The sequence below is a fragment of the Hemitrygon akajei genome, chromosome 14 (assembly GCF_048418815.1).
Source record: "Hemitrygon akajei chromosome 14, sHemAka1.3, whole genome shotgun sequence".
Taxonomy (NCBI): domain Eukaryota; kingdom Metazoa; phylum Chordata; class Chondrichthyes; order Myliobatiformes; family Dasyatidae; genus Hemitrygon; species Hemitrygon akajei.
Window position 1 is genome coordinate 69,906,401 of NC_133137.1, and position 15,937 is coordinate 69,922,337.

General features: G+C 37.1%; 1 protein-coding gene across 1 annotated transcript in view; it reads left to right on the plus strand.

Moving 5' to 3' along the window:
* Positions 1–10,536: 10,536 nt before the first annotated feature.
* Positions 10,537–15,937, plus strand: part of slc26a4 (solute carrier family 26 member 4) — a 71,608-nt gene continuing 66,207 nt past the window's right edge. Inside the window, exon 1 of the mRNA XM_073066333.1 lies at positions 10,537–10,568. The gene's annotated coding sequence lies outside the window, so the exon portion shown is untranslated. The remainder of the gene's footprint in view (positions 10,569–15,937) is intronic.

Genomic DNA, 15,937 nt, shown 5'->3' on the forward strand with positions numbered 1-15,937 from the left:
TTCATGGTACACTTCCTTTCACCACACTCTTTCAACATATGCCCATAAGACGTCACATTTTACTAGTACTTGGCAACTCACACAAAATGCTGGAGAAACTCAGCAGGCCAAGCAGGCTGCATCATTGGAAATTATTAAACTGTTGACGTTTTGGGCCGCGACCCGTAAGCGTGTTGTACATCTGCAGACTTTCTTGTGTTTGTTTTTAGTACTTGTACTAGTTTGTACTGAGTATCACTATCTATTACTAAGTAGACCTCAGAAGTATCCATTCTCATTACCGAGCTGTTTACTTAAACAGTATTGTGAATTCACAAACACAAGAAAATCTGCAGATGATGGTAATCAAAGCAGCACTCACAACGTGCTGGAGGAACTCAGCAGGCCAGGTGGCATCTATGGAAAAGAGTAAACAGCCGATGTTTTGGGCTGAGACCCTTCATCAGGACTGGAAAAACAAGATGAGATGTCAGAGCAAGAAGGTGGAGGGTGGGGAGGAAGAAGTACAAAGTGATAGGTGAAGCCTGGAAAGGGCAGGGATGAAGTAAAGAGCTGGGAAGTTAATTGGTGAAAGAGATAACGGGCTGGAGAAGGAGGGAATCTGATAGGAGAGGGTAGAAGACCATTATTGTTACTGTGAATTCTCTGTGTCTTTTGTTCTGTCACTATTTGTCATGAAGGAAACTTTTGGCCCAATTTCAGCCAATTCTCCATCCAATATCATTACAGCTACAACAGCAGATGGCCGGTGCGCTGTGCTCACTAAATTTACCTCTGTATCTTGAGGTGACCCAAGCTCCTTTATCATTTTCAATGTTATTTCCCTCATACTCACAAATCTGATGACTTTCACAAATGTAAGCTCAGGTGTGTGAAGGAGCTCCATCTGAATATATTAATCCTTGAGGGGTGTTTGTGTTCATATTTAACAAAACAATCGTACAGTATTGTAAGGTCCAGAAATGTCCCAGGTTAGTCAGTGGCACCTTCAGCTATTTACATTAGAATTAGAAGCAGATTTATTTTCTCTGTTTTATATGACATGAAATTTGTTGTTTAGCAGCAGCAGACCAGAGCAAAGACATAACAGTTACAAAATATAGTACAAAAAAAAGGAATAATGAATTTGTCTTCATGGGTTCGTGAACCATTCAGAAATCTGGAGGGAAAGAAACTATTCCTGATTCATTGAGTGGGGTCTTCAGGCGGCTGTACCTCTTTGATGCTAGTAACAAGAGGCTATGTCCCAGGTAGTGAATATTCTTAGTGATGCCACTTTCTTGGCTAGCTGAGTCTGTACCACACTGCAGACTCTTGAGATCCTGTGCATGATAACCTCCATACCAAGCTGTGATGCCACCAATCAGATAGCTCTCCATCATACATCGTAGAAATTTGCAAGAGTCTTTGGTGACATACCAAATCTTCTCAACAAAATGGAGCTGCTGGTGTGCCCTCTTCATGACTATATCAATGTGTTGGGCCCTGGATAGGTTCTCCAAGATGATGACACTGAGGAACTTGAAGCTGCTCACCTTTTCCCCCTCTGAGGACTGGTATATACTCTCATGACATACCCCTCCAGCAGTCCACAATTCCTCGGTATTGCTGACATTAAGGAGGAGGTTGTTGTTGTGGTGGCACCACTCAACCATCCTATCTACCTCACTCCTAGACACATCCAGATTGGCATCTGAGATTTTACCAACAGTACTGTCATGTGAATTTATAGATGACATTTGAACTGTGCTTTGCCACATAGTTGTGGGTGTAGAGAGGATAGATCAGTAGGCTAAGCATGCAACCTTGAGGTCAATGATATAATCAGACAAATGTAAGTATTTGTAGCAGAAATAATGTCACTCAACCCCCTCAACATGATCCATCATTCAGTAACATCTTGGCTGAACTGATTGTAACCTCATTTCTTCATTCCTGAATACTCCCATATCCGTTCACCCTTTTGCTTATCAGGAATTTGTCTGACTCTGTCTTAAACCACCAGAGGAAATAAGTTCAAAATATATATAACCTGTTGATAGAAACAAACCCTATAAAATATATATGTAACCGTATAAAATTCTAAAGGGATTGGACAGGCTAGATGCAGAAAGATTGTTTCCGATGTTGGGGAAGTCCAGAACGAGGGGTCACAGTTTAAGGATAAAGGGGAAGCCTTTTAGGACCGAGATGAAGAAAAACTTCTTCACACAGAGAGTGGTGAATCTGTGGAATTCTCTGCCACAGGAAACAGTTGAGGCCAGTTCATTGGCTATATTTAAGAGGAAGTTAGATATGGTCCTTGTGGCTAAAGGGATCAGGGGGTATGGAGAGAAAGCAGTTACAGGGTTTTGAGTTGGATGATCAGCCATGATCATACTGAATGGTGGTGCAGGCTCGAAGGGCCGAATGGCCTACTCCTGCACCTATTTTCTATGTTTCTATGTTTAACCCTGGCCTTGGTCTGTGTTAAATGAGATACCCCTTGTTTTTAAACAATAATTCTGGTCTTAAATATTCCACAAGCTTTCAACCAAGTTCTTCTCAACTCCAGCAGATAGAAGACTAAACTGTCTTACTCTCCCTCAAAGACAAAATGCACAATTCAAATATTAGTCTAGTATGAGGAATAGTTTATTATTGTCACATGTACCAAGATATGGTGAATTGAATTGACTTTATCTCTTACATCCTTCACATACATGAGGAGTAAAAATCTTTACGTTACGTCTCCATCTAAATGTGCAATATGTTATCATAGTAATATGTAATAAATAGAACAGTCAATGTAACATAGAAATACACTCAAATCAGCATGACGTAATCAGTCTGATGGCCTGGTGGAAGAAGCTATCTCGCAGCCTTTTGGCCCTGGCTTTTATGCTGCAGTACCGTTTTCCGTATGGTAGCAGCTGGAACAGTTTGTGGTTGGGGTGACTCGGGTCCCCAATGATCCTTTGGGCCCTTTTTACACACTTGTCTTTGTAAATGAACTCTGTCTTTCTAAAGTGAGAAGCTTGTTTTGCACATTGCTCATACAGATTGAATCATTACAGAGTTCAGTGAAAAAAAAGAGCAGAACAATTATACTAGAAATCATGAATAGATCTGCAGGGAGCAGCTTGCAGAGTCGCTATGCTCCAGCGCCATTTTGCATCAATCTTCTACTCTTTGTTGTTTCCGTATATTGCTCATTTTGCATTGCCAATCTGTTATTTGTGTCTTAGAAAAGAAAATGCCATTAATTTTGATATAAATCATTCTCTGAGCTGCCTCTAACATATTTACTTATTAAAGGAGACCAATGCTGTACCTAGTATTCCAGATGGGGTTTCACTGTTCCACTATAACCATTATATAACAAACTTGTTCTCCCTGCAATAAACACAATATCCAGTTAGCTTTATAAATTAATTGCAATGCTTGCATTCTGGTCTTCTGTGAATCCTATACTAAGACACTCAGATTCTCCTGCAGATAATATACATTTTTATTTTCGAGATAAAATGGACATGACATTTTCCAACATTATGTTCCAATTGCTAGATCTAAACCCTTTTGCAGCCTTCAAATGTCCTTTGCATGACGTACTTTGCCACAATGTGTCATCAGAAAATGTAGCAACTATACCTCTGGTGCCTTCATTTAAAAATCATTTAAGAAGTTGAGGCCCCATCCCCGAACCCTGTGGCTCATCAGTCACAATATCTTGCCAACCAGAAAGCGATACATTACTGCCTATTTTGTTTCCCATTAGCCAGCCAATATTCTATCTGCGCGAATGTTTCCATCTTTTATATTCCACAATAATCTTTGTTGCAGCACTCTGATGTCAGTCCCCTTTATCCACGGTGCATTACTGTTCAAAGAAACGCAATAATATCAGTCCAACATGATTTCCCTTTCACAAAATCATTTTGACCTTGTCTTATTGCCTTGATTTTTTTTATAAGTGCCCTGCCATGATCTCCTTAATAATATAACATTTTCCCTATGGCAGACTTTGAGCTAATTGGCTTGCAGCTTCCTGTTTTCTGTCTCTCTTTTTGAATAACAATTTACAATTGCAATCCAGTGAATTTTGGAAATTAAAGCCAATTGGTAACTATTTCACTATTTTTTATGACCCTAGATGAAGTCCATCAAGACCTGAGGACTTGTCAACCTATATAATGTACTGTAGCTCCAACAATTTGCTCAGGACCAATTTTCCTGGTGATTATAATTTTTCCAAGTTTTTACCTTCATTTTCATTTTAATATTTGTAGCTAAATCTGAAGATACTGCATTCTCTTTTATGTAGTACAACTATTTAATTAATCTGTCACCTCCTGATTTTCCATTACTAATTACCTGAGCTCACTTTAAATAAGACCATCATTCACTTTATTAACTCTTTTATTTGTAAATTTCTGTACAAACCATTTTTACAATTCTGTCTAGATTTGTCTCATATTATAGCTTTTTTTGTCCCTCTTTAATAACTTGCTAATCATTTTGTTACTTTTTAAAATATTTTGTTCAATATTCTGACCCACCACACATCTCCCTAAATTCAAGTCAAGTCAAGTCACTTTTATTGTCATTTCAACCATAACTGCTGGTACAGTACATAGTAAAAATGAGACAATGTTTTTCAGGACCATGGTGTTACATGACACAGTACAAAAACTAGACTGAATAATGTAAAAAAAACAACACAGAGAAAGCTACACTAGACTACAGACCTACACAGGACTGCATAAAGTGCACAAAACAGTGCAGGCATTACAATAAATAATAAACAGGACAGTAGGGCAAGGTGTCAGTCCAGGCTTCGGGTATTGAGGAGTCTGATAGCTTGGGGGAAGAAACTGTTACATAGTCTGGTCGTGAGAGCCCGAATGCTTCGGAGCCTTTGTGTGTGTATATCTTCTGTGTGTATATAGCAAATATCAAACTCGAGTAGACTAACAAAAGCATTGGAGTGAAATCATTTAATGGCCATCCTAAGCTCTCAATTGCTGATCATTCATCTCTTCCCCCCATTCCCTCATTTACCTCTCCAAGCTAGTTCTCTACTGAGACAATGAAGCCCCACACAACCAGGAGCTTTTATTCTGACAACCCAATACCATAAATGTAGAGTTTTCCAAATTTAGTTCCCCCCTCCCTACTTCCCTTTTTTTCTTCTTCCTTCCTCTTCCCCACTTCTCCTTCTGATCCTCCTGTCCCCTTATTTTTGTCCTCCTTTCTGCCCTCCTTTCCCTCTTCTCCATCTACCAACTTCATACACAAGTCCTCCACTTCCACCCTCCCTCCCCCCATCTGATCCAACCTGTCATTCACTACTCTACACTATCAAAGTATGTGTGCAGTACACAACCCTAAGATTTGTCTTCCCGCAGACTGCCATGAGAAAAAGAACCTGTTCAAAGGAAAACGTCAAACTGCCACAAAAAAAATCATGCAAATAACAAAATAAAACACATAATCAAAAGGGTCGAGGCATACTCAGTTCAGTTCAACAACTAAATAACCTTTGCAATATTCCTTTGTCTGCCCCTGTGTGTCTTCCACTTCAGCACATATACTCCCTTCTGCTGGCCATCTAACATTTCCAGTCTGGGTTTGAATAGCTGCTTAACAAGTCTTCATTCACTTTTCAGGATTTATGATTCCCTATCTTTTTGTCTTTCCACAGCCCAGGCACCCAGATCCCACAGGTAATCTATATCTGAAAAGCAAATCTACAAAAACCATAGATCTATTAAAAAAGTAAAAATAGGATTCTTACTACTCCTGGTAACATTTGTCTAAAAAAACAGGTCAGTGAGCAACTGTTTAACTTATAGGTGGGTTGCAAAATGCTTGTAACGCACCTAATACACTTTTCAGATTGTCATTGTAAAGATTAGTGGTAGGTATATTTTCACCCCATGTTACTAATGAGAAATCATAACATCTTTTTTTCTGCTAAAGCCATCTCAATATCCAGTGAAAATCTTTTCTTTCACTCTTTCCATTTATTAGACTTGGAAATCTGTCAATTGGGGGGGGGGGGGGTGAGAACTTGTTTGTATCGTGCAGACAAATTTAATTGAATATATAGCTTGCTGCTTCTTGAGTATGTCTACATGTTATCACAATTGGGAAGGATCTTAGCTGGCATTCTGTATTCTAATTCAGACATGGCTTCCCAATTTCATAACTTCATTAACTCATACTTCTTACACCATATATCAATATATCTCCCTAATATCCTTCTTGGAGATATTGGAAATATAATTTAAGCTAACAATAGGGATTTTGATTAATGAAAAAAGAAATGAGTTCTTGACAGTACTCTCACTGCAGTCTTCTTGCAAACAGATTGCCTCTGGAACTTCTCACATTTAAACAGTTGTAACACAGAGAGCAGTTAATCACCTAGTATATTCGGTACAGAATTGCTTTAAATCAGTAATTACTGTACACAGAATGACATGACTTCTGTTCCAAAGGTGGTGATCATCCAGAGGTTTCCTTTTCTACGTTTGTCCTTTTTACATGTTTCCCTTCATCCTTTTCAAATTCTAATTGAAGCACATACTGCTGTGTTTCACAGAAATATTTCAGGGCTACCTGTGCATGAATTATCCAAGCAATATTTCTATCTTCTTTTCTGTTTGCTCTTTTTGTATTAGGGAATTCATCAGCACCACTATTTTCTACTACTGAGAAATATAGCAAATACTGGAATGATATGAACTTTTGACAACACATGAAATAAAATCTGAAAAAAATTACCAGCTGCATTTTTTACTTATCTGTCAGTCGATTTGAAAAGGCTGAGAAATCATCAAATATATGTTAACTAAAATCTGTAAAGGCATATTTCCTTTCATGGAGGTTATATGAAGAGTGTGCAAATACTTCTCTGGCAATGGAAATTAAATGGAGCTCCCAATGGTTTTGGGCAAAGAAGTTGAAATCAGCAAGACTTTTCACCATCACCTGTGCAGTCATCTGATAGAATCAGAATCTGCATTTACAATAAACAAATCTTCTGCATTGATAAAAACCTATTTTCTGTCTCTACTTCCTCTAACCTGTTTAGATTGGATGATAACTATGCATGGGAATGATCAGTTGATCAATCTTAATTCATGCATAGAAAAATCCTAAAATACCCCATTGTATAATTATAGTTTATTAATGAATATAAGGAGCTTCTTTCTGCTCTATCTGGAAATTTATTCTGTGTGTTTAAGCCTTACTTTTATAAGAAGTGATTTTCTTTTTGTTTTGTTAAATGCTTTTTTTTTTAAGTTCCACCATTTATTGCCTTATCAAATTCTTGGAATTTAATTTAATCTGACTTCCTCAATTTACTTCTCCTGTATAATTTCCTGTTTTTTTAATTTTTTAATTATTGAGATGCAGTGCAGAATCGTCCCCTCTGTTCCTTCAAGCTACGCCACCCAGCAATCCCCAGATTGGCAGAGCAAGGCTCTGATCCTGTGGTAACCAAACACGCACATACATGGGCTCCTGTATCTCCATGTAGGATGAATGAATTACAAAGAGACAGAAATTAGCTCCATTTTCACTTCTTGAAGATATGCTCTTGTCATACTTCAATTTCCACCTTGATTTCAGCAGATAGATGAATTAAAGTGGTTTAAGTTCAAAATTAATTTATTATCAAAGTATGCATATGTCACTATATATTATCTTGAGATTAATTTTCTTTAGGTGTTCACAAGGGAACAAAGAATACAATAGAATCAATGAAAAATTATACACAAAGACAAAATCAAAGGTTGAATGGCCTTTCTCATCCATAAATTACTTAATGATGTTAATTTGCCATTAAAATCTAATAGATTTTGTTTAATAACTGAATTAATTTACTATCCTTTGCACTGCTTTCATCTTCACAATAGCATCAGGTGATAGAAATAAATGATTTCTATTCCATTGAAAATAATTTCAGCTTTCAGAAACATTTATTTATGGTGATAGCCTGAATACTAATATTCTGAACACACACACACACACACACCTCCACCCCCCCCCTTCAATTTTACTGAAGTACATATTAGCCTCAGGACAAAATATTAAGCATAGGTCTGGTTTGTGGTGTACTCTTGTATTGACAAAAGCAGGAGATGCACATTTAAAATGTAACCCAGGGCATGCTGGAACAAAAGAACTGTGGCTAAACCAATTTACAGATTAGAAATCTGCACTCCAAGCCAACTGTTCAGCCTATGATCCATTTCATTGATTATTATGGTAATCCGGCAGTGCAAAACAAAATTTCTGTCAAGTTTTCTCCACTAAACTCATATAGTGGCACTATAAGAGGAAATTCCCACATTTTTCTTGTCGTCGTCATAGAAAGCATAATCACCTCTCTACAAAATCCTGCTCTGATTCATGTTCCTTCAGCATGTTTCCTACAGTTGGCTACCGCAAGAGCTGCTTCAGCATAGTTAGTTGTTGATCTCCCTCTGGCCAGCCCATCCCAGGATAATTACTGCACTATGTAATGATGCTAGGTCACCAGAAAAGGAAAACATGAAGGAGAACCCAGCTTGCAGGATATCAGCTGGCACAAAAATTATTTTGAGGCAAATGTTTTCAGACAAAAATTTACTCAAAGAATTCCTAGAACACAGAAGGGTACCTTTTATCCATCCAAAACTATGCAATCTCCTAGTTGTCTCAACTCATTAATTGTATTCTCTCACTCTTTTCCCATATCCCTGTATATGATTCTTTCTTAAGTGCATATTCAAAGTTCGAAGTAAACTTATTATCAAAGTACATATATGTCACCATATACAATGCTGAGATTCATTTTCTTGCAGGCATATTCAGTAAATCTATAGAAAAACAACCATAACAAAATCAATGAAAAACCGCACTAACAAAAGGTTTTAGTCTCCTGAGATAGTAGATGTGTTCATGAGTTTTCTTGGCCATGATATCTACAACTCTAAAAAGAAAACAAACTCCAGGAATTATGTTAAAACTTGGTAACCCTCACTTTATCCTCATATCCCTTGATTTCTCTAATACCCAGAAATCTATAAAAGTTCAAAGTAAATTTTATTATCAAAGTATATATATGTCACCATATACAACCCTGAGATCTATTTTACTGTGGGCATACTCAATAAATATATAGAATAATAACCATAACAGAATCAATGAAAGAATGTCAGTCCATTGCCTCCTCCACTGTCGCAATGAGGCCACACTCAGGTTGGAGGAGCCCTGTATCTCTTTCACCAATCAACTTCTCAGTGCTTAACTGCAGTTCTCCCCCCTCCCCGGTTTCACCTATCACCTTGTGTTTCTTCCTCCCCTCCGCCCACCTTTTAACTCTATTCCTCATCTTTTTTCTCTAGTCCTGATGATGAGTCTCGGCCCAAAATGTCGTCTAAACCCTTTTCCATAGATGCTGCCTGGCCTGCTGAGTTCCTCCAGTATTTTGTGTGTGTTGCTTGGATTTCCAGCATCTGCAGATTTTCTTTTGTTTGTTAATGAAAGACTGCCCAACTTCAGTGTTCAGCCAGAGTGCAGAACACAACAAACTGTGCAAATACAAGAAGAAAGAAATAATAATCATAAATAGTGAATTTTGAGAACATGAAATGAAGAGTCCTTGAAAGTGAGTCCATTGGTTCTGGGTCCATATTCAGTTCCTTGTAGAGGCAGCTCTTTGACTCTGTTATCACTATCCTACTTTGGGGTAAAGTTAATTCTGGAACTTCCTTCCAAGTTATGAAAACTGAAGAGCAGATTTGTTACAATTAAGCATATTAGTTGTGCTTGTAAATTTCAGCTTTGTCCCTTAAAGAATGAGCATGCAAATCAGCAGAATAATAATTTGTGGCACTCAGAAACTGACTCACTGAATAAAAAGCTGAACGTGGTAATGTTGAATTCTGCCTTTTCATATATCCTTTTCTCAACCCATATTTAAATTTCAAAAAAGAGGTTCTTGATGGCAATGAACGTAATTGCTTAAAGGGGTTCACTGAAAAGAATGTTGCTGAACTGGTTCAGAACTTGCCAACTGCACTTGTGGCATTCTTAAAAATAGATCCACCCCTTCCTTAAAAAAAGGCAAGAAGCTTTTTATTAACTTTAAAGAGGTGTATAGTTAGGAACACCTCATTCACCTGATATAGTTGGCTGAAGGAATTGGAATCAATGAGGAGCCCCAGCTGTTTGGGCCCCATTTGTAAAGATATTCGGCAAGTCCAAATACATCAGTTTCAGGTACGACAGTTTATCTTTTGGAAGTTATTACTTCCTGTTATTTTCATTGAGTGCCATGATTGATATTTGAAGATCCTAAATACAAGATCCCATGTCAATGTGTTATTTACGGTATTTGAATTACTTTGTTCAGTGACACATTTGTAGAGTATACAGCAAATGATTTTGATGCTACAAATAAAGTCTGCATTTGCTTTTTTCTTGTTAAACCTATTTATTATTTAATTTTAGAGCAGCTAGGCAGTACATTGCAAGTTATATGGACCAGACAGTCACCGCATTACCTTACGGTGACTCCACTGACAGCCAAGGTAAAGTCCCGTTAATTTTGTCATTTATATTAAAAAGATCATGCATATAATATTCTTGTGTAAGAAATTAAAATAAAACTGATAACTAATCAACTTGTACTATTTAGATATTGTGCTAAATTTACTGGATATTTCTGAAAATAAGTTATGAAAGAGATAAAGAGTGTTGGAGATAGTGTACAGACAAATAGACAAGTACTATATTTATGACAGCCATTATGTAAACACTTAGTAACGTAAAGTATATCACGCATACAATATTGGCTTTTTGAGTTCAAGTAATGTATTTGATGGGCTGATTAGATTTCCAAACAGACCATGAAGCCATGAACACTACGTCGTTAATTCTTTTTTGTACTATTTATTTATATTTTGTAATTTATAGATTTTCTTTGTTGGTGCACTGCACCTTTGCTACAAAACAACGAATTTCATGTCATATATTAAGTGATTAATTCCTTGTTGTGAGCCATGTCATGTTGGTGATAATAAATCTGATTATTATTGTGGATTGTGGAACTCAGTTGCATTTCCCAGTCAGATGACAGGAGAGAATGAAAATTAAGTGTATGCCAATTTTTAGACTGTTATTTTCTCTTCTCCTGTCTATTGACATTGGGACTAACTGTTCCACCCCAAAAGCAATCCCTGCTAAGATCATTAAATACTGCAAATGACAAGGAATCAAGCTCTGACCTACTCATTAGAATTGTATAACTGTTTTATCTAGAAATGTACATACCGGTAGTCAGATTAATACACTGGGCTACAAAGATAAGATGATGGCTCAGTCAAACACACAATCATGATTCATTTCAACCTAGTGTCTTGTGATTTTGGGTCGTTACTACTATTCTATGTAAGCATTCCGAAGGATTATATAATTCATGTGTTGTAGTTCATATGTATGTTATTTTATGGGATGTGCACAGGCATTTGGAAAGCGTCCCAAATTTATGATGTTGAAGATTTGTAATTCTAAAAATGTTTTTACATGCGGGTCTGTTGGGAAGAAGGCTTTATCTTAATCACTGTTTCCATAGCAAACTCTGTTAAGTCCCTCCTAAGTAAAAGTAGCCTTGTTTTAACTTCATAACAAATTTTTAAAAAGCACAATTAATAGTCAATTTAAAATGTGTAATTTGAATATTTGGGAAAAACATAGTTATGTGATATACATTTATATTCCTATATGCTCAACTTTTGTTTCACAGTGCTTTAGTTCAGTCTACTGATCATTTACCATGTAAAAAGTGAAGAAAATGGGCATAAAAATAGTCAAGGTAGGGAATACATATAAACTGCTGGAGAAACTCAGCACGGCAGACAACATCTATGGAGGGGAATAAACAGTCAACCTTCCGGGCCAAGACCCTTCATTAAGACTTATAACTTGACTTCATGACTTGCTGAGTTCCTCCAGTATTTTGTGTATTGCTCAAGATTTCCAGCACCTGCAGAATCTCTTGAATTCATAGTCAAGAAGGAATGTATTCAGAAAGTTCCTAAGAAAAGTGTGAGAGGTAACAAAGCAATGGGCTGGATCGAAAATCCCAAATGCATGAGAAAAAGTGTTGAAGAAAACTCTGTTCTGAATCTTTAATTTTGAATCCTATCGAATAGACTATGGGTTAAGAAATGAACTATTATAAAATTTAATAATACTGATTTAATGTTAAAATATGCTAATATGCTAGGATATACAAAAATAACTAGAAATGTCCAAATGTTGAGTAGGTTGAAATATCACAGTTTGTAATTCTACAATTTCATACATTACTCTTGTGTCTCCCCCAATCAACAGATTGTTCCTTGAGTTTAATTTAAACCCCGACATGGACAGACACATCACTGAACCTCTTGTTCAACCAAAATAACAAAGCAAGCAGTTTGTAGGAGGCAGCATCAATCTCCATAAGTAAGAACAAGAAGTTCTGTTTAAATTACAATATCATTGTACTTAATGAAATCTTTTGCTATAAAACTTTGGGTGGATAGTCCAGATCATACCTCTAAATGGTATTCTGTAATTTTCCTTCTACTAAAAATAGTGTTGTTCCCTGGCAACTGAAAATTATATCTTTAATCTGGTAATTTATTTATGATGTCCTGGTAATTAGTGATTTCTGTTTTTTTTTAAATGTGAGTTTCCTCCAGGTACTTGGTTTCCTCCAACAGTCCAAAGACACAAGGGTTAAAAGGTTAATTGGTCACATGGGTGTAGTTTGGCCTGTTGCTGTGCTGTATCTCAAAATAAAAATAAATTAAAAATAAAGCAAAATCTCACAGCAATATAAAACGAGATATTAAAGTACATAGCTAAACACTTCACCTAAGACCTTTGTTTTAACGATTACCTTAAAGGAAGAAAGAGGCCAAGAAGTTTAACAAAAGTTTGTCAGACAACAGATGGTGGAACAATCACAATCAGGATGCTCAAGAGGTCAGAATTGGAGAACACAAGCATCTGCAATGAAGCTGAGGCACATTACAGAAAAAGGAAAGGATGGGAGAATAGAGTGAGCTCAAAAGAGGATAAAAATTTTAAAACTGAGGTTTTATTTAATTGGCAAACACCATAGATCAATCTAAAGAAGAAGGGGGATTCAATACAATTTGGAACAGGAACATGTGAATTTTGAGCAACTTAAAGTTTTTTGGAGATAAAACTTGAAGTTGCTCAAAATTCTCTTGTTCCTGTTCCAACTGAGGTTGGGCAGGAGTACATTGGAAGTAGTCAAGTACAGAGGGGGAAAAGGGCCCAGCAAAGCATTGCAGGAATAGAAGAACTGAAGCAAGTTTGCTGTTGAATGGAAGTTCAAGTCTAGAGATTATGCACCGAAAGAAAATTCATAATAATTCATAAACAGAATTATAAGAATATCAAAGAAAGCATAACTAAGTCATTTGTCTCCTTTGTCATTTACCACCATTCAATCAAGTCCTAAAATTCATCCATATTTTCACCAGATTCTCATATCTTAGTTTCTAATTATCTGTCAGTGTCAGTATTGACCAGGCTTAACACAGTGTATCCATAGTCCTCTCAGATAATGAATTTCAAATAGTCACAATATTCTGTGAGAAATAATTTTACTTCTCCAGCTACAAAATTTGTCTGTTTTATGTTGAAACCCTGCTTTCTCCTTCCAAAATCTCTCAAAAAAAGAAAAAGACACCTGACATCAACTGCCAATCATTATTACAATCTTGTACGTCTCAGCCTCATTCTTCCAAACTCCAATAAACCCTCAATTGATCCTCTTTGGATAATTCCGTCATCCAATGCATCAGTCTTGTGAGCTGTTGGTGCATTGCCTCCAAGCATGTAGTACAGTATAGAAGCCAGCTTTGCAGGTAATACTCCAATTTGCCTGACTTCCTCACTTTATTACTCTAACACATTTGTTCTAAAGGCCTTCATATTATTTGCTTTCCTAGTTGTCTGCAGCACATGTGATTTGCTGCATTTTTAATAACCAACACTGCAAAGTTTTTTCACATTAACAGTAACTTTCTGGACTTCCCTCCAAAATTAATCACCTCATATTGCCCATTTTTCAACTCTATCTCACACTTTCTTGGCCATTTAACTTTCTATATCTTTTTGTAAATGTTTTGTATTCACTTCCGGCCTGTTATTATTTTCAGCTTCACTTGGATACATCGTGGTAGCATAGCACTTTGTGTGATGTTATTGCAGCTCGGGGTGTCAGAGTTAGGAGTTCAACTCTGGCACCACCTTTAAGGAGTTTGCATGTTCTCCCCATCACTGCCTGTTTTGCTTCAGTTTCCTCCCACTGGCCGGTTAGAAGGTTAATTGGTCAATGTGAATCGTTCTGTGATTAAGCTAGTATTAAATAGGTGGGTTGCTGGGCAGTGTGGCTCATAGGGCTGGGAAGGCCTGTTCCATGCTGTATCTTTAAATAAAATCAAATATAAATAAACATAAAATCAAATTTTGTCTTTTTCTTGATTTTTATTCTTAATAAAAATTTGATTCTTTAATCTGAAATAATGACCACAAAATTATCGGTTTGTCATAAAAATGAACTAACTGGTTCACTAAAGTCTTTCATGAGGTGCAATCTGCTGACCTTTCCCATCTAGCCTGTATGTGACACTAGACCCAGTTCTTAAATATCTTCTGAAATAGCCAAGCTAATAATGTACTTCATGTACATTTGGGGATAGACAATGAATTATGGTCTTTCCAGTGCAATATAAAATTTAAAATAAAACATTTATTTGTGCCATAAAGTTCTAGCTAAGCTGAATGTTATCCTGATGCTAACCAAAGTCGCTGACCAGTACTGTGCCATAAGAATCAGTGCTGGGACCCTTTATGTTTGTTATTTACATTAACAACTTTGCAAATGTAAGAGATATGATTACTGAATTTGTAGGTGACACAAAAGTGTATGTTGTTGCAGAGAACAGGGATTGTTTGTTGCTGCGGTGTGCGCTGGGCTTTGCAATTAGCTTGCAAACGTTTTATTATCAGCCCAGGTGACATCCTCAGCGTGCAATTGTTGGTGTTTCTCCCGGCAGTGCTCACATTTATGCAGACTGTCCATTCTTGCCTTGATTCTGATTGGCTACCCCTTCAGTTCACCTTAGAATTTATTGGCTCAGTGTTTCTTTGGCTCTCAAGGGTTCATAGATGGCGTTTATTTTGATTTGTTTGTTTATGGAATTAACAGAAGAGAACCATGCTCCTAAACATCCTTGTGCCTGTTTCGTGTTTGCCTATATAAATGTGAGCACTCCCAGAGAAAAAACTCATTGCCAAGCTTGGAGTACACTGCAACATCAAACACCCCAACCCAAGCTATCAATATTCACCACTATCCTAAACAGGGACTGTCTTAGGCTATAACATGATATTTGTCAATTGGAAAGTTGAATGGAGCAAATGCAGGTGGAAATTAATCCTGGAAAAAGTGCGAAGTCAAACAAAGGCAGGACATATACACAAATGGTAGAGCCTGAAGGAATATTAAAAAGCAGAGAGAGCTTGAGTACAAGTCCAGGGGAAGTAGAGCGCATGTACATTGGGTGGTAACAAAGACACTTGCGATTCCTTTCTTCATTAGGCATGGCATAGAGCAGGGATCTCACATGACAACTTTACTAAACATCGCTTAGGCCACACCTTTGAGAGGTTAATTAGGCCAATACTTTGAGAGGATGGTCATGACTGGACTGAACTCCTGCCTCAGCAAAGACCTGGACCCATTGCAGTTTGCCTATTGCCACAATAGGTCGATGCCAGGTGCAATCTCAATGGCTCTCCACATGGCTTTAGACCACCTGGACAACACAAACACCTATGTCAGGATGCTGTTCATTGACTATATCTCAGTACT